The following is an 18,403-nucleotide window of genomic DNA, read 5'->3' as shown; positions in this document are numbered from 1 at the left end:
TAGTATCAGTACTCGATAATGTAGATTCCATATCTATACAAATAATCTAGTCAATTGTTTCCACCTGAAATTTACATACGTCTCGCATGGGCAATGTGCGAGATTTCCGCGCTTTTAGTGACGCACAGAAATGACGTCATATAGAACTATTAATTGACAGCACCAAAATCATTTTGCATTGGCCGGGAATCGAACCCGGGCCTCCCGCGTGGCAGGCGAGAATTCTACCACTGAACCACCAATGCGATATGTTGTTGTTCCATCACGGACATTTCAGGAAATATTGAATTTTATGTGACATAATGCAGATTAAGTTAGTATCAGTACTCGATAATGTAGATTCCATATCTATACAAATAATCTAGTCAATTGTTTCCACCTGAAATTTACATACGTCTCGCATGGGCAATGTGCGAGATTTCCGCGCTTTTAGTGACACACAGAAATAACGTCATATTGAACTATTAATTGACAGCACCAAAATCATTTTGCATTGGCCGGGAATCGAACCCGGGCCTCCCGCGTGGCAGGCGAGAATTCTACCACTGAACCACCAATGCGATATGTTGTTGTTCCATCACGGACATTTCAGGAAATATTAAATTTTATGTGACATAATGCAGATTAAGTTAGTATCAGTACTCGATAATGTAGATTCCATATATATACAAATAATCTAGTTAGTTGTTTCCACCTGAAATTTACATACGTCTCGCATGGGCAATGTGCGAGATTTCCGCGCTTTTAGTGACACACAGAAATAACGTCATATTGAACTATTAATTGACAGCACAAAATCATTTTGCATAGGCCGGGAATCTACCACTGAACCACCAATGCGATATGTTGTTGTTCCATCACGGACATTTCAGGAAATATTGAATTTTATGTGACATAATGCAGATTAAGTTAGTATCAGAACTCGATAATGTAGATTCCATATCTATACAAATAATCTAGTCAGTTGTTTCCACCTCAAATTTACATACGCCTTGCATGGGCAATGTGCGAGATATCCGCGCTTTTAGTGACATACAGAAATAGCGTCATATTGAACTATTAATTGACAGCACCAAAATCATTTTGCATTGGCCGGGAATCTACCACTGAACCACCAATGCGATATGTTGTTGTTCCATCACGGACATTTCAGGAAATATTGAATTTTATGTGACATAATGCAGATTAAGTTAGTATCAGAACGCGATAATGTAGATTCCATATCTATTCAAATAATCTCGTCAGTTGTTTCCACCTGAAATTTACATATGTTTCCGCGCTTTTAGTGACACACAGACATAACGTCATATTGAACTATTAATTGACAGCACCAAAATCATTTTGCATTGGCCGGGAATCGAAGCCGGGCCTCCCGCATGGCAGGCGAGAATTCTACCACTGAACCACCAATGCGCTATGTTTTTGTTCCATCACGGACATTTCAGGAAATATTGAATTTTATGTGACTTAATGCAGATTAAGATAGTATCAGTACTCGACAATGTAGATTCCATATCTATACAAATAATCTAGTCAGTTTTTCCTCCTGAAAATTACATATGTCTCGCATGGGCAATGTGCGAGATTTCCGCGCTTTTAGTGACACACAGAAATAACGTCATATTGAACTATTAATTGACAGCACCAAAATCATTTTGCATTGGCCGGGAATCGAACCCGGGCCTCCCGCGTGGCAGGCGAGAATTCTACCACTGAACCACCAATGCGCTATGTTTTTGTTCCATCACGGACATTTCAGGAAATATTGAATTTTATGTGACATAATGCAGATTAAGTGAGTATCAGTACTCGATAATGTAGATTCCATATCTATACAAATAATCTAGTCAGTTGTTTCCACCTGAAATTTACATATGTCTCGCATGTGCAATGTGCGAGATTTCCGCGCTTTTAGTGACACACAGAAATAGCGTCATATTGAACTATTAATTGACAGCACCAAAATCATTTTGCATTGGCCGGGAATCTACCACTGAACAACCAATGCGATATGTTGTTGTTCCATCACGGACATTTCAGGAAATATTGAATTTTATGTGACATAATGCAGATTAAGTTAGTATCAGAACGCGATAATGTAGATTCCATATCTATTCAAATAATCTCGTCAGTTGTTTCCACCTGAAATTTACATATGTTTCCGCGCATTTAGTGACACACTGACATAACGTCATATTGAACTATTAATTGACAGCACCAAAATCATTTTGCATTGGCCGGGAATCTACCACTGAACCACCAATGCGATATGTTGTTGTTCCATCACGGACATTTCAGGAAATATTGAATTTTATGTGACATAATGCAGATTAAGTTAGTATCAGTACTCGATAATGTAGATTCCATATCTATACAAATAATCTAGTCAATTGTTTCCACCTGAAATTTACATACGCCTTGCATGGGCAATGTGCGAGATATCCGCGCTTTTAGTGACATACAGAAATAGCGTCATATTGAACTATTAATTGACAGCACCAAAATCATTTTGCATTGGCCGGGAATCGAACCCGGGCCTCCCGCATGGCAGGCGAGAATTCTACCACTGAACCACCAATGCGCTATGTTTTTGTTCCATCACGGACATTTCAGGAAATATTGAATTTTATGTGACATAATGCAGATTAAGATAGTATCAGTACTCGACAATGTAGATTCCATATCTATACAAATAATCTAGTCAGTTTTTCCTCCTGAAAATTACATATGTCTCGCATGGGCAATGTGCGAGATTTCCGCGCTTTTAGTGACACACAGAAATAACGTCATATTGAACTATTAATTGACAGCACCAAAATCATTTTGCATTGGCCGGGAATCGAACCCGGGCCTCCCGCGTGGCAGGCGAGAATTCTACCACTGAACCACCAATGCGCTATGTTTTTGTTTCATCACGGACATTTCAGGAAATATTGAATTTTATGTGACATAATGCAGATTAAGTGAGTATCAGTACTCGATAATGTAGATTCCATATCTATACAAATAATCTAGTCAGTTGTTTCCACCTGAAATGTACATACGCCTTGCATGGGCAATGTGCGAGATATCCTCGCTTTTAGTGACATACAGAAATAGCGTCATATTGAACTATTAATTGACAGCACCAAAATCATTTTGCATTGACCGGGAATCGAACCCGGGCCTCCCGCATGGCAGGCGAGAATTCTACCACTGAACCACCAATGCGCTATGTTTTTGTTCCATCACGGACATTTCAGGAAATATTGAATTTTATGTGACATAATGCAGATCAAGTTAGTATCAGAACGCGATAATGTAGATTCCATATATATACAAATAATCTAGTAAGTTGTTTCCACCTGAAAATTACATATGTCTCGCATGGGCAATGTGCGAGATTTCCGCGCTTTTAGTGACACACAGAAATAACGTCATATTGAACTATTAATTGACAGCACCAAAATCATTTTGCATTGGCCGGGAATCGAACCCGGGCCTCCCGCGTGGCAGGCGAGAATTCTACCACTGAACCACCAATGCGCTATGTTTTTCTTCCATCACGGACATTTCAGGAAATATTGAATTTTATGACATAATGCAGATTAAGTGAGTATCAGTACTCGATAATGTAGATTACATATCTATACAAATAATCTAGTCAGTTGTTTCCACCTGAAATGTACATACGCCTTGCATGGGCAATGTGCGAGATATCCTCGCTTTTAGTGACATACAGAAATAGCGTCATATTGAACTATTAATTGACAGCACCAAAATCATTTTGCATTGACCGGGAATCGAACCCGGGCCTCCCGCATGGCAGGCGAGAATTCTACCACTGAACCACCAATGCGCTATGTTTTTGTTCCATCACGGACATTTCAGGAAATATTGAATTTTATGTGACATAATGCAGATCAAGTTAGTATCAGAACGCGATAATGTAGATTCCATATATATACAAATAATCTAGTAAGTTGTTTCCACCTGAAAATTACATATGTCTCGCATGGGCAATGTGCGAGATTTCCGCGCTTTTAGTGACACACAGAAATAACGTCATATTGAACTATTAATTGACAGCACCAAAATCATTTTGCATTGGCCGGGAATCGAACCCGGGCCTCCCGCGTGGCAGGCGAGAATTCTACCACTGACTAACCAATGCGCTATGTTTTTCTTCCATCACGGACATTTCAGGAAATATTGAATTTTATGACATAATGCAGATTAAGTGAGTATCAGTACTCGATAATGTAGATTCCATATCTATACAAATAATCTAGTCAGTTGTTTCCACCTGAAATGTACATACGCCTTGCATGGGCAATGTGCGAGATATCCTCGCTTTTAGTGACATACAGAAATAGCGTCATATTGAACTATTAATTGACAGCACCAAAATCATTTTGCATTGACCGGGAATCGAACCCGGGCGTCCCGCATGGCAGGCGAGAATTCTACCACTGAACCACCAATGCGCTATGTTTTTGTTCCATCACGGACATTTCAGGAAATATTGAATTTTATGTGACATAATGCAGATCAAGTTAGTATCAGAACGCGATAATGTAGATTCCATATATATACAAATAATCTAGTAAGTTGTTTCCACCTGAAAATTACATATGTCTCGCATGGGCAATGTGCGAGATTTCCGCGCTTTTAGTGACACACAGAAATAACGTCATATTGAACTATTAATTGACAGCACCAAAATCATTTTGCATTGGCCGGGAATCTACCACTGAACCACCAATGCGATATGTTGTTGTTCCATCACGGACATTTCAGGAAATATTGAATTTTATGTGACATAATGCAGATTAAGTTAGTATCAGAACGCGATAATGTAGATTCCATATCTATTCAAATAATCTCGTCAGTTGTTTCCACCTGAAATTTACATATGTTTCCGCGCTTTTAGTGACACACAGACATAACGTCATATTGAACTATTAATTGACAGCACCAAAATCATTTTGCATTGGCCGGGAATCGAACCCGGGCCTCCTGCGTGGCAGGCGAGAATTCTACCACTGAACTACCAATGCGATATGTTGTTGTTCCATCACGGACATTTCAGGAAATATTGAATTTTATGTGACATAATGCAGATTAAGTTAGTATCAGTACTCGATAATGTAGATTCCATATCTATACAAATAATCTAGTCAATTGTTTCCACCTGAAATTTACATACGTCTCGCATGGGCAATGTGCGAGATTTCCGCGCTTTTAGTGACGCACAGAAATGACGTCATATTGAACTATTAATTGACAGCACCAAAATCATTATACATTGGCCGGGAATCGAACCCGGGCCTCCCGCGTGGCAGGCGAGAATTCTACCACTGAACCACCAATGCGATATGTTGTTGATCCATCACGGACATTTCAGGAAATATTAAATTTTATGTGACATAATGCAGATTAAGTTAGTATCAGTACTCGATAATGTAGATTCCATATATATACAAATAATCTAGTCAGTTGTTTCCACCTGAAATTTACATACGTCTCGCATGGGCAATGTGCGAGATTTCCGCGCTTTTAGTGACACACAGAAATGACGTCATATTGAACTATTAATTGACAGCACCAAAATCATTTTGCATAGGCCGGGAATCTACCACTGAACCACCAATGCGCTATGTTGTTGTTCCATAACGGACATTTCAGGAAATATTGAATTTTATGTGACATAATGCAGATTAAGTTAGTATCAGAACTCGATAATGTAGATTCCATATCTATACAAATAATCTAGTCAGTTGTTTCCAACTGAAATTTACATACGCCTTGCATGGGCAATGTGCGAGATATCCGCGCTTTTAGTGACATACAGAAATAGCGTCATATTGAACTATTAATTGACAGCACCAAAATCATTTTGCATTGGCCGCGAATCGAACCCGGGCCTCCCGCGTGGCAGGCGAGAATTCTACCACTGAATCACCAATGCGATATGTTGTTGATCAATCACGGACATTTCAGAAAATATTAAATTTTATGTGACATAATGCAGATTAAGTTAGTATCAGTACTCGATAATGTAGATTCCATATATATACAAATAATCTAGTCAGTTGTTTCCACCTGAAATTTACATACGTCTCGCATGGGCAATGTGCGAGATTTCCGCGCTTTTAGTGACACACAGAAATAACGTCATATTGAACTATTAATTGACAGCACAAAATCATTTTGCATAGGCCGGGAATCTACCACTGAACCACCAATGCGATATGTTGTTGTTCCATCACGAACATTTCAGGAAATATTGAATTTTATGTGACATAATGCAGATTAAGTTAGTATCAGAACTCGATAATGTAGATTCCATATCTATACAAATAATCTAGTCAGTTGTTTCCACCTGAAATTTACATACGCCTTGCATGGGCAATGTGCGAGATATCCGCGCTTTTAGTGACATACAGAAATAGCGTCATATTGAACTATTAATTGACAGCACCAAAATCTTTTTGAATTGGCCGGAAATCTACCACTGAACCACCAATGCGATATGTTGTTGTTCCATCACGGACATTTCAGGAAATATTGAATTTTATGTGACATAATGCAGATTAAGTTAGTATCAGAACGCGATAATGTAGATTCCATATCTATTCAAATAATCTCGTCAGTTGTTTCCACCTGAAATTTACATATGTTTCCGCGCTTTTAGTGACACACATACATAACGTCATATTGAACTATTAATTGACAGCACCAAAATCATTTTGCATTGGCCGGGAATCGAACCCGGGCCTCCCGCGTGGCAGGCGAGAATTCTACCACTGAACTACCAATGCGATATGTTGTTGTTCCATCACGGACATTTCAGGAAATATTGAATTTTATGTGACATAATGCAGATTAAGTTAGTATCAGTACTCGATAATGTAGATTCCATATCTATACAAATAATCTAGTCAATTGTTTCCACCTGAAATTTACATACGTCTCGCATGGGCAATGTGCGAGATTTCCGCGCTTTTAGTGACGCACAGAAATGACGTCATATAGAACTATTAATTGACAGCACCAAAATCATTTTGCATTGGCCGGGAATCGAACCCGGGCCTCCCGCGTGGCAGGCGAGAATTCTACCACTGAACCACCAATGCGATATGTTGTTGTTCCATCACGGACATTTCAGGAAATATTGAATTTTATGTGACATAATGCAGATTAAGTTAGTATCAGTACTCGATAATGTAGATTCCATATCTATACAAATAATCTAGTCAATTGTTTCCACCTGAAATTTACATACGTCTCGCATGGGCAATGTGCGAGATTTCCGCGCTTTTAGTGACACACAGAAATAACGTCATATTGAACTATTAATTGACAGCACCAAAATCATTTTGCATTGGCCGGGAATCGAACCCGGGCCTCCCGCGTGGCGGGCGAGAATTCTACCACTGAACCACCAATGCGATATGTTGTTGTTCCATCACGGACATTTCAGGAAATATTAAATTTTATGTGACATAATGCAGATTAAGTTAGTATCAGTACTCGATAATGTAGATTCCATATATATACAAATAATCTAGTCAGTTGTTTCCACCTGAAATTTACATACGTCTCGCATGGGCAATGTGCGAGATTTCCGCGCTTTTAGTGACACACAGAAATGACGTCATATTGAACTATTAATTGACAGCACCAAAATCATTTTGCATAGGCCGGGAATCTACCACTGAACCACCAATGCGCTATGCTGTTGTTCCATAACGGACATTTCAGGAAATATTGAATTTTATGTGACATAATGCAGATTAAGTTAGTATCAGAACTCGATAATGTAGATTCCATATCTATACAAATAATCTAGTCAGTTGTTTCCAACTGAAATTTACATACGCCTTGCATGGGCAATGTGCGAGATATCCGCGCTTTTAGTGACATACAGAAATAGCGTCATATTGAACTATTAATTGACAGCACCAAAATCATTTTGCATTGGCCGCGAATCGAACCCGGGCCTCCCGCGTGGCAGGCGAGAATTCTACCACTGAATCACCAATGCGATATGTTGTTGATCAATCACGGACATTTCAGAAAATATTAAATTTTATGTGACATAATGCAGATTAAGTTAGTATCAGTACTCGATAATGTAGATTCCATATATATACAAATAATCTAGTCAGTTGTTTCCACCTGAAATTTACATACGTCTCGCATGGGCAATGTGCGAGATTTCCGCGCTTTTAGTGACACACAGAAATAACGTCATATTGAACTATTAATTGACAGCACAAAATCATTTTGCATAGGCCGGGAATCTACCACTGAACCACCAATGCGATATGTTGTTGTTCCATCACGGACATTTCAGGAAATATTGAATTTTATGTGACATAATGCAGATTAAGTTAGTATCAGAACTCGATAATGTAGATTCCATATCTATACAAATAATCTAGTCAGTTGTTTCCACCTCAAATTTACATACGCCTTGCATGGGCAATGTGCGAGATATCCGCGCTTTTAGTGACATACAGAAATAGCGTCATATTGAACTATTAATTGACAGCACCAAAATCATTTTGCATTGGCCGGGAATCTACCACTGAACCACCAATGCGATATGTTGTTGTTCCATCACGGACATTTCAGGAAATATTGAATTTTATGTGACATAATGCAGATTAAGTTAGTATCAGAACGCGATAATGTAGATTCCATATCTATTCAAATAATCTCGTCAGTTGTTTCCACCTGAAATTTACATATGTTTCCGCGCTTTTAGTGACACACATACATAACGTCATATTGAACTATTAATTGACAGCACCAAAATCATTTTGCATTGGCCGGGAATCGAACCCGGGCCTCCCGCGTGGCAGGCGAGAATTCTACCACTGAACTACCAATGCGATATGTTGTTGTTCCATCACGGACATTTCAGGAAATATTGAATTTTATGTGACATAATGCAGATTAAGTTAGTATCAGTACTCGATAATGTAGATTCCATATCTATACAAATAATCTAGTCAATTGTTTCCACCTGAAATTTACATACGTCTCGCATGGGCAATGTGCGAGATTTCCGCGCTTTTAGTGACGCACAGAAATGACGTCATATAGAACTATTAATTGACAGCACCAAAATCATTTTGCATTGGCCGGGAATCGAACCCGGGCCTCCCGCGTGGCAGGCGAGAATTCTACCACTGAACCACCAATGCGATATGTTGTTGTTCCATCACGGACATTTCAGGAAATATTGAATTTTATGTGACATAATGCAGATTAAGTTAGTATCAGTACTCGATAATGTAGATTCCATATCTATACAAATAATCTAGTCAATTGTTTCCACCTGAAATTTACATACGTCTCGCATGGGCAATGTGCGAGATTTCCGCGCTTTTAGTGACACACAGAAATAACGTCATATTGAACTATTAATTGACAGCACCAAAATCATTTTGCATTGGCCGGGAATCGAACCCGGGCCTCCCGCGTGGCAGGCGAGAATTCTACCACTGAACCACCAATGCGATATGTTGTTGTTCCATCACGGACATTTCAGGAAATATTAAATTTTATGTGACATAATGCAGATTAAGTTAGTATCAGTACTCGATAATGTAGATTCCATATATATACAAATAATCTAGTCAGTTGTTTCCACCTGAAATTTACATACGTCTCGCATGGGCAATGTGCGAGATTTCCGCGCTTTTAGTGACACACAGAAATGACGTCATATTGAACTATTAATTGACAGCACCAAAATCATTTTGCATAGGCCGGGAATCTACCACTGAACCACCAATGCGCTATGTTGTTGTTCCATAACGGACATTTCAGGAAATATTGAATTTTATGTGACATAATGCAGATTAAGTTAGTATCAGAACTCGATAATGTAGATTCCATATCTATACAAATAATCTAGTCAGTTGTTTCCAACTGAAATTTACATACGTCTTGCATGGGCAATGTGCGAGATATCCGCGCTTTTAGTGACATACAGAAATAGCGTCATATTGAACTATTAATTGACAGCACCAAAATCATTTTGCATTGGCCGCGAATCGAACCCGGGCCTCCCGCGTGGCAGGCGAGAATTCTACCACTGAATCACCAATGCGATATGTTGTTGATCAATCACGGACATTTCAGAAAATATTAAATTTTATGTGACATAATGCAGATTAAGTTAGTATCAGTACTCGATAATGTAGATTCCATATATATACAAATAATCTAGTCAGTTGTTTCCACCTGAAATTTACATACGTCTCGCATGGGCAATGTGCGAGATTTCCGCGCTTTTAGTGACACACAGAAATAACGTCATATTGAACTATTAATTGACAGCACAAAATCATTTTGCATAGGCCGGGAATCTACCACTGAACCACCAATGCGATATGTTGTTGTTCCATCACGGACATTTCAGGAAATATTGAATTTTATGTGACATAATGCAGATTAAGTTAGTATCAGAACTCGATAATGTAGATTCCATATCTATACAAATAATCTAGTCAGTTGTTTCCACCTCAAATTTACATACGCCTTGCATGGGCAATGTGCGAGATATCCGCGCTTTTAGTGACATACAGAAATAGCGTCATATTGAACTATTAATTGACAGCACCAAAATCATTTTGCATTGGCCGGGAATCTACCACTGAACCACCAATGCGATATGTTGTTGTTCCATCACGGACATTTCAGGAAATATTGAATTTTATGTGACATAATGCAGATTAAGTTAGTATCAGAACGCGATAATGTAGATTCCATATCTATTCAAATAATCTCGTCAGTTGTTTCCACCTGAAATTTACATATGTTTCCGCGCTTTTAGTGACACACAGACATAACGTCATATTGAACTATTAATTGACAGCACCAAAATCATTTTGCATTGGCCGGGAATCGAAGCCGGGCCTCCCGCGTGGCAGGCGAGAATTCTACCACTGAACTACCAATGCGATATGTTGTTGTTCCATCACGGACATTTCAGGAAATATTGAATTTTATGTGACATAATGCAGATTAAGTTAGTATCAGTACTCGATAATGTAGATTCCATATCTATACAAATAATCTAGTCAATTGTTTCCACCTGAAATTTACATACGTCTCGCATGGGCAATGTGCGAGATTTCCGCGCTTTTAGTGACGCACAGAAATGACGTCATATAGAACTATTAATTGACAGCACCAAAATCATTTTGCATTGGCCGGGAATCGAACCCGGGCCTCCCGCGTGGCAGGCGAGAATTCTACCACTGAACCACCAATGCTATATGTTGTTGTTCCATCACGGACATTTCAGGAAATATTGAATTTTATGTGACATAATGCAGATTAAGTTAGTATCAGTACTCGATAATGTAGATTCCATATCTATACAAATAATCTAGTCAATTGTTTCCACCTGAAATTTACATACGTCTCGCATGGGCAATGTGCGAGATTTCCGCGCTTTTAGTGACACACAGAAATAACGTCATATTGAACTATTAATTGACAGCACCAAAATCATTTTGCATTGGCCGGGAATCGAACCCGGGCCTCCCGCGTGGCAGGCGAGAATTCTACCACTGAACCACCAATGCGATATGTTGTTGTTCCATCACGGACATTTCAGGAAATATTGAATTTTATGTGACATAATGCAGATCAAGTTAGTATCAGAACGCCATAATGTAGATTCCATATCTATACAAATAATCTAGTCAGTTGTTTCCACCTGAAATTTACATATATGTCGCACAGTCAATGTGCGAGATTTCTGCGCTTTTCGTGACACACAGACGTCATATTGAAATATTAATTGACAGCACCAAAATTATTTTGCATTGGCCGGGAATCGAACCCGAGCCTCCCGCGTGGCAGGCGAGAATTCTACCACTGAATCACCAATGCGATATGTTGTTGATCCATCACGGACATTTCAGAAAATATTAAATTTTATGTGACATAATGCAGATTAAGTTAGTATCAGTGCTCGATAATGTAGATTCCATATATATACAAATAATCTAGTCAGTTGTTTCCACCTGAAATTTACATACGTCTCGCATGGGCAATGTGCGAGATTTCCGCGCTTTTAGTGACACACAGAAATAACGTCATATTGAACTATTAATTGACAGCACAAAATCATTTTGCATAGGCCAGGAATCTACCACTGAGCCACCAATGCGATATGTTGTTGTTCCATCACGGACATTTCAGGAAATATTGAATTTTATGTGACATAATGCAGATTAAGTTAGTATCAGAACTCGATAATGTAGATTCCATATCTATACAAATAATCTAGTCAGTTGTTTCCACCTGAAATTTACATACGCCTTGCATGGGCAATGTGCGAGATATCCGCGCTTTTAGTGACATACAGAAATAGCGTCATATTGAACTATTAATTGACAGCACCAAAATCATTTTGCATTGGCCGGGAATCTACCACTGAACCACCAATGCGATATGTTGTTGTTCCATCACGGACATTTCAGGAAATATTGAATTTTATGTGACATAATGCAGATTAAGTTAGTATCAGAACGCGATAATGTAGATTCCATATCTATTCAAATAATCTCGTCAGTTGTTTCCACCTGAAATTTACATATGTTTCCGCGCTTTTAGTGACACACAGACATAACGTCATATTGAACTATTAATTGACAGCACCAAAATCATTTTGCATTGGCCGGGAATCGAACCCAGCCTCCCGCGTGGCAGGCGAGAATTCTACCACTGAACTACCAATGCGATATGTTGTTGTTCCATCACGGACATTTCAGGAAATATTGATTTTTATGTGACATAATGCAGATTAAGTTAGTATCAGTACTCGATAATGTAGATTCCATATCTATACAAATAATCTAGTCAATTGTTTCCACCTGAAATTTACATACGTCTCGCATGGGCAATGTGCGAGATTTCCGCGCTTTTAGTGACGCACAGAAATGACGTCATATAGAACTATTAATTGACAGCACCAAAATCATTTTGCATTGGCCGGGAATCGAACCCGGGCCTCCCGCGTGGCAGGCGAGAATTCTATCACTGAACCACCAATGCGATATGTTGTTGTTCCATCACGGACATTTCAGGAAATATTGAATTTTATGTGACATAATGCAGATTAAGTTAGTATCAGTACTCGATAATGTAGATTCCATATCTATACAAATAATCTAGTCAATTGTTTCCACCTGAAATTTACATACGTCTCGCATGGGCAACGTGCGAGATTTCCGCGCTTTTAGTGACACACAGAAATGACGTCATATTGAACTATTAATTGACAGCACCAAAATCATTTTGCATTGGCCGGGAATCGAACCCGGGCCTCCCGCGTGGCAGGCGAGAATTCTACCACTGAACCACCAATGCAATATGTTGTTGATCGATCACGGACATTTCAGGAAATATTAAATTTTATGTGACATAATGCAGATTAAGTTAGTATCAGTACTCGATAATGTAGATTCCATATATATACAAATAATCTAGTCAGTTGTTTCCACCTGAAATTTACATACGTCTCGCATGGGCAATGTGCGAGATTTCCGCGCTTTTAGTGACACACAGAAATGACGTCATATTGAACTATTAATTGACAGCACCAAAATCATTTTGCATTGGCCGGGAATCTACCACTAAACCACCAATGCGATATGTTGTTGTTCCATCACGGACATTTCAGGAAATATTGAATTTTATGTGACATAATGCAGATCAGTTAGTATCAGAACGCGATAATGTAGATTCCATATCTATACAAATAATCTAGTCAGTTGTTTCCACCTGAAATTTACATATATGTCGCACAGTCAATGTGCGAGATTTCTGCGCTTTTCGTGACACACAGACGTCATATTGAAATATTAATTGACAGCACCAAAATCATTTTGCATTGGCCGGGAATCGAACCCGAGCCTCCCGCGTGGCAGGCGAGAATTCTACCACTGAACCACCAATGCGATATGTTGTTGATCCATCACGGACATTTCAGAAAATATTAAATTTTATGTGACATAATGCAGATTAAGTTAGTATCAGTACTCGATAATGTAGATTCCATATCTATACAAATAATCTAGTCAGTTGTTTCCACCTGAAATTTACATACGTCTCGCATGGGCAATGTGCGAGATTTCCGCGCTTTTAGTGACACACAGAAATGACGTCATATTGAACTATTAATTGACAGCACCAAAATCATTTTGCATAGGCCGGGAATCTACCACTGAACCACCAATGCGATATGTTGTTGTTCCATCACGGACATTTCAGGAAATATTGAATTTTATGTGACATAATACAGATTAAGTTAGTATCAGAACTCGATAAAGTAGATTCCATATCTATACAAATAATCTAGTCAGTTGTTTCCACCTGAAATTTACATACGCCTTGCATGGGCAATGTGCGAGATATCCGCGCTTTTAGTGACATACAGAAATAGCGTCATATTGAACTATTAATTGACAGCACCAAAATCATTTTGCATTGGCCGGGAATCGAACCCGGGCCTCCCGCATGGCAGGCGAGAATTTTACCACTGAACCACCAATGCGCTATGTTTTTGTTCCATCACGGACATTTCAGGAAATATTGAATTTTATGTGACATAATGCAGATTAAGTTAGTATCAGTACTCGATAATGTAGATTCCATATCTATACAAATAATCTAGTCAGTTGTTTCCACCTGAAAATTACATATGTCTCGCATGGGCAATGTGCGAGATTTCCGCGCTTTTAGTGACACACAGAAATAACGTCATATTGAACTATTAATTGACAGCACAAAATCATTTTGCATAGGCCGGGAATCTACCACTGATCCACCAATGCGATATGTTGTTGTTCCATCACGGACATTTCAGGAAATATTGAATTTTATGTGACATAATGCAGATTAAGTTAGTATCAGAACTCGATAATGTAGATTCCATATCTATACAAATAATCTAGTCAGTTGTTTCCACCTGAAATTTACATACGCCTTGCATGGGCAATGTGCGAGATATCCGCGCTTTTAGTGACATACAGAAATAGCGTCATATTGAACTATTAATTGACAGCACCAAAATCATTTTGCATTGGCCGGGAATCGAACCCGGGCCTCCCGCGTGGCAGGCGAGAATTCTACCACTGAACCACCAATGCGATATGTTGTTGTTCCATCACGGACATTTCAGGAAATATTGAATTTTATGTGACATAATGCAGATCAGTTAGTATCAGAACGCGATAATGTAGATTCCATATCTATTCAAATAATCTCGTCAGTTGTTTCCACCTGAAATTTACATATGTTTCCGCGCTTTTAGTGACACACAGACATAACGTCATATTGAACTATTAATTGACAGCACCAAAATCATTTTGCATTGGCCGGGAATCGAACCCAGGCCTCCCGCGTGGCAGGCGAGAATTCTACCACTGAACCACCAATGCGATATGTTGTTGTTCCATCACGGACATTTCAGGAAATATTGAATTTTATGTGACATAATGCAGATTAAGTTAGTATCAGAACTCGATAATGTAGATTCCATATCTATACAAATAATCTAGTCAGTTGTTTCCACCTGAAATTTACATACGCCTTGCATGGGCAATGTGCGAGATATCCGCGCTTTTAGTGACATACAGAAATAGCGTCATATTGAACTATTAATTGACAGCACCAAAATCATTTTGCATTGGCCGCGAATCGAACCCGGGCCTCCCGCGTGGCAGGCGAGAATTCTACCACTGAACCACCAATGCGATATGTTGTTGTTCCATCACGGACATTTCAGGAAATATTGAATTTTATGTGACATAATGCAGATCAAGTTAGTATCAGAACGCGATGATGTAGATTCCATATCTATACAAATAATCTAGTCAGTTGTTTCCACCTGAAATTTACATATATGTCGCACAGTCAATGTGCGAGATTTCTGCGCTTTTCGTGACACACAGACGTCATATTGAAATATTAATTGACAGCACCAAAATCATTTTGCATTGGCCGGGAATCGAACCCGAGCCTCCCGCGTGGCAGGCGAGAATTCTACTACTGAACCACCAATGCGATATGTTGTTGATCCATCACGGACATTTCTGAAAATATTAAATTTTATGTAACATAATGCAGATTAAGTTAGTATCAGTACTCGATAATGTAGATTCCATATATATACAAATAATCTAGTCAGTTGTTTCCAACTGAAATTTACATACGTCTCGCATGGGCAATGTGCGAGATTTCCGCGCTTTTAGTGACACACAGAAATAACGTCATATTGAACTATTAATTGACAGCACAAAATCATTTTGCATAGGCCGGGAATCTACCACTGAACCACCAATGCGATATGTTGTTGTTCCATCACGGACATTTCAGGAAATATTGAATTTTATGTGACATAATGCAGATTAAGTTAGTATCAGAACTCGATAATGTAGATTCCATATCTATACAAATAATCTAGTCAGTTGTTTCCACCTGAAATTTACATACGCCTTGCATGGGCAATGTGCGAGATATCCGCGCTTTTAGTGACATACAGAAATAGCGTCATATTGAACTATTAATTGACAGCACCAAAATCATTTTGCATTGGCCGGGAATCGAACCCGGGCCTCCCGCATGGCAGGCGAGAATTCTACCACTGAACCACCAATGCGCTATGTTTTTGTTCCATCACGGACATTTCAGGAAATATTGAATTTTATGTGACATAATGCAGATTAAGTTAGTATCAGTACTCGATAATGTAGATTCCATATCTATTCAAATAATCTAGTCAGTTGTTTCCACCTGAAAATTACATATGTCTCGCATGGGCAATGTGCGAGATTTCCGCGCTTTTAGTGACACACAGAAATAACGTCATATTGAACTATTGACAGCACCAAAATCATTTTGCATTGGCCGGGAATCTACCACTGAGCCACCAATGCGATATGTTGTTGTTCCATCACGGACATTTCAGGAAATATTGAATTTTATGTGACATAATGCAGATTAAGTTAGTATCAGAACGCGATAATGTAGATTCCATATCTATTCAAATAATCTCGTCAGTTGTTTCCACCTGAAATTTACATATGTTTCCGCGCTTTTAGTGACACACAGACATAACGTCATATTGAACTATTAATTGACAGCACCAAAATCATTTTGCATTGGCCGGGAATCGAACCCGGGCCTCCCGCGTGGCAGGCGAGAATTCTACCACTGAACCACCAATGCGATATGTTGTTGTTCCATCACGGACATTTCAGGAAATATTGAATTTTATGTGACATAATTCAGATTAAGTTAGTATCAGTACTCGATAATGTAGATTGCATATCTATACAAATAATCTAGTCAATTGTTTCCACCTGAAATTTACATACGTCTCGCATGGGCAATGTGCGAGATTTCCGCGCTTTTAGTGACACACAGAAATAACGTCATATTGAACTATTAATTGACAGTACCAAAATCATTTTGCATTGGCCGGGAATCTACCACTGAACCACCAATGCGATATGTTGTTGATCCATCACGGACATTTCAGAAAATATTAAATTTTATGTGACATAATGCAGATTAAGTTAGTATCAGTACTCGATAATGTAGATTCCATATATATACAAATAATCTAGTCAGTTGTTTCCACCTGAAATTTACATACGTCTCGCATGGGCAATGTGCGAGATTTCCGCGCTTTTAGTGACACACAGAAATAACGTCATATTGAACTATTAATTGACAGCACAAAATCATTTTGCATAGGCCGGGAATCTACCACTGAACCACCAATGCGATATGTTGTTGTTCCATCACGGACATTTCAGGAAATATTGAATTTTATGTGACATAATGCAGATTAAGTTAGTATCAGAACTCGATAATGTAGATTCCATATCTATACAAATAATCTAGTTAGTTGTTTCCACTTGAAATTTACATACGCCTTGCATGGGCAATGTGCGAGATATCCGCGCTTTTAGTGACATACAGAAATAGCGTCATATTGAACTATTAATTGACAGCACCAAAATCATTTTGCATTGGCCGGGAATCGAACCCGGGCCTCCCGCATGGCAGGCGAGAATTCTACCACTGAACCACCAATGCGCTATGTTTTTGTTCCATCACGGACATTTCAGGAAATATTGAATTTTATGTGACATAATGCAGATTAAGTTAGTATCAGTACTCGATAATGTAGATTCCATATCTATTCAAATAATCTAGTCAGTTGTTTCCACCTGAAAATTACATATGTCTCGCATGGGCAATGTGCGAGATTTCCGCGCTTTTAGTGACACACAGAAATAACGTCATATTGAACTATTAATTGACAGCACCAAAATCATTTTGCATTGGCCGGGAATCTACCACTGAGCCACCAATGCGA

General features: G+C 38.8%; 13 non-coding genes across 13 annotated transcripts; all 13 read right to left on the bottom strand.

Moving 5' to 3' along the window:
* Nucleotides 1-174: 174 nt before the first annotated feature.
* On the bottom strand, nucleotides 175-245 carry TRNAG-GCC (transfer RNA glycine (anticodon GCC)). The gene has a single exon. It is a non-coding gene; the product is annotated as a tRNA-Gly (tRNA).
* Nucleotides 246-489: 244 nt separating this feature from the next.
* TRNAG-GCC (transfer RNA glycine (anticodon GCC)) lies at nucleotides 490-560 on the bottom strand. Its single transcript has one exon. It is a non-coding gene; the product is annotated as a tRNA-Gly (tRNA).
* Nucleotides 561-1,656: 1,096 nt separating this feature from the next.
* Nucleotides 1,657-1,727, bottom strand: TRNAG-GCC (transfer RNA glycine (anticodon GCC)). Its single transcript has one exon. It is a non-coding gene; the product is annotated as a tRNA-Gly (tRNA).
* A 1,097-nt stretch (nucleotides 1,728-2,824) lies between these two features.
* On the bottom strand, nucleotides 2,825-2,895 carry TRNAG-GCC (transfer RNA glycine (anticodon GCC)). Its single transcript has one exon. It is a non-coding gene; the product is annotated as a tRNA-Gly (tRNA).
* Nucleotides 2,896-3,454: 559 nt separating this feature from the next.
* Nucleotides 3,455-3,525, bottom strand: TRNAG-GCC (transfer RNA glycine (anticodon GCC)). Its single transcript has one exon. It is a non-coding gene; the product is annotated as a tRNA-Gly (tRNA).
* A 3,522-nt stretch (nucleotides 3,526-7,047) lies between these two features.
* TRNAG-GCC (transfer RNA glycine (anticodon GCC)) lies at nucleotides 7,048-7,118 on the bottom strand. The gene has a single exon. It is a non-coding gene; the product is annotated as a tRNA-Gly (tRNA).
* Nucleotides 7,119-9,126: 2,008 nt separating this feature from the next.
* TRNAG-GCC (transfer RNA glycine (anticodon GCC)) lies at nucleotides 9,127-9,197 on the bottom strand. Its single transcript has one exon. It is a non-coding gene; the product is annotated as a tRNA-Gly (tRNA).
* Nucleotides 9,198-9,441: 244 nt separating this feature from the next.
* TRNAG-GCC (transfer RNA glycine (anticodon GCC)) lies at nucleotides 9,442-9,512 on the bottom strand. The gene has a single exon. It is a non-coding gene; the product is annotated as a tRNA-Gly (tRNA).
* Nucleotides 9,513-11,205: 1,693 nt separating this feature from the next.
* TRNAG-GCC (transfer RNA glycine (anticodon GCC)) lies at nucleotides 11,206-11,276 on the bottom strand. The gene has a single exon. It is a non-coding gene; the product is annotated as a tRNA-Gly (tRNA).
* A 244-nt stretch (nucleotides 11,277-11,520) lies between these two features.
* Nucleotides 11,521-11,591, bottom strand: TRNAG-GCC (transfer RNA glycine (anticodon GCC)). Its single transcript has one exon. It is a non-coding gene; the product is annotated as a tRNA-Gly (tRNA).
* Nucleotides 11,592-13,312: 1,721 nt separating this feature from the next.
* TRNAG-GCC (transfer RNA glycine (anticodon GCC)) lies at nucleotides 13,313-13,383 on the bottom strand. Its single transcript has one exon. It is a non-coding gene; the product is annotated as a tRNA-Gly (tRNA).
* A 1,710-nt stretch (nucleotides 13,384-15,093) lies between these two features.
* On the bottom strand, nucleotides 15,094-15,164 carry TRNAG-GCC (transfer RNA glycine (anticodon GCC)). Its single transcript has one exon. It is a non-coding gene; the product is annotated as a tRNA-Gly (tRNA).
* A 2,009-nt stretch (nucleotides 15,165-17,173) lies between these two features.
* On the bottom strand, nucleotides 17,174-17,244 carry TRNAG-GCC (transfer RNA glycine (anticodon GCC)). Its single transcript has one exon. It is a non-coding gene; the product is annotated as a tRNA-Gly (tRNA).
* Between the last annotated feature and the right edge of the window lie 1,159 nt (nucleotides 17,245-18,403).

The sequence above is a fragment of the Saccoglossus kowalevskii genome, chromosome 17 (assembly GCF_978046115.1).
Source record: "Saccoglossus kowalevskii chromosome 17, keSacKowa6.1, whole genome shotgun sequence".
In the NCBI taxonomy this organism is placed as follows: Eukaryota; Metazoa; Hemichordata; class Enteropneusta; family Harrimaniidae; genus Saccoglossus; species Saccoglossus kowalevskii.
The sequence above is the reverse complement of the archived record's forward strand: the minus strand, read 5'-3'. Positions and strand labels throughout refer to the sequence as shown.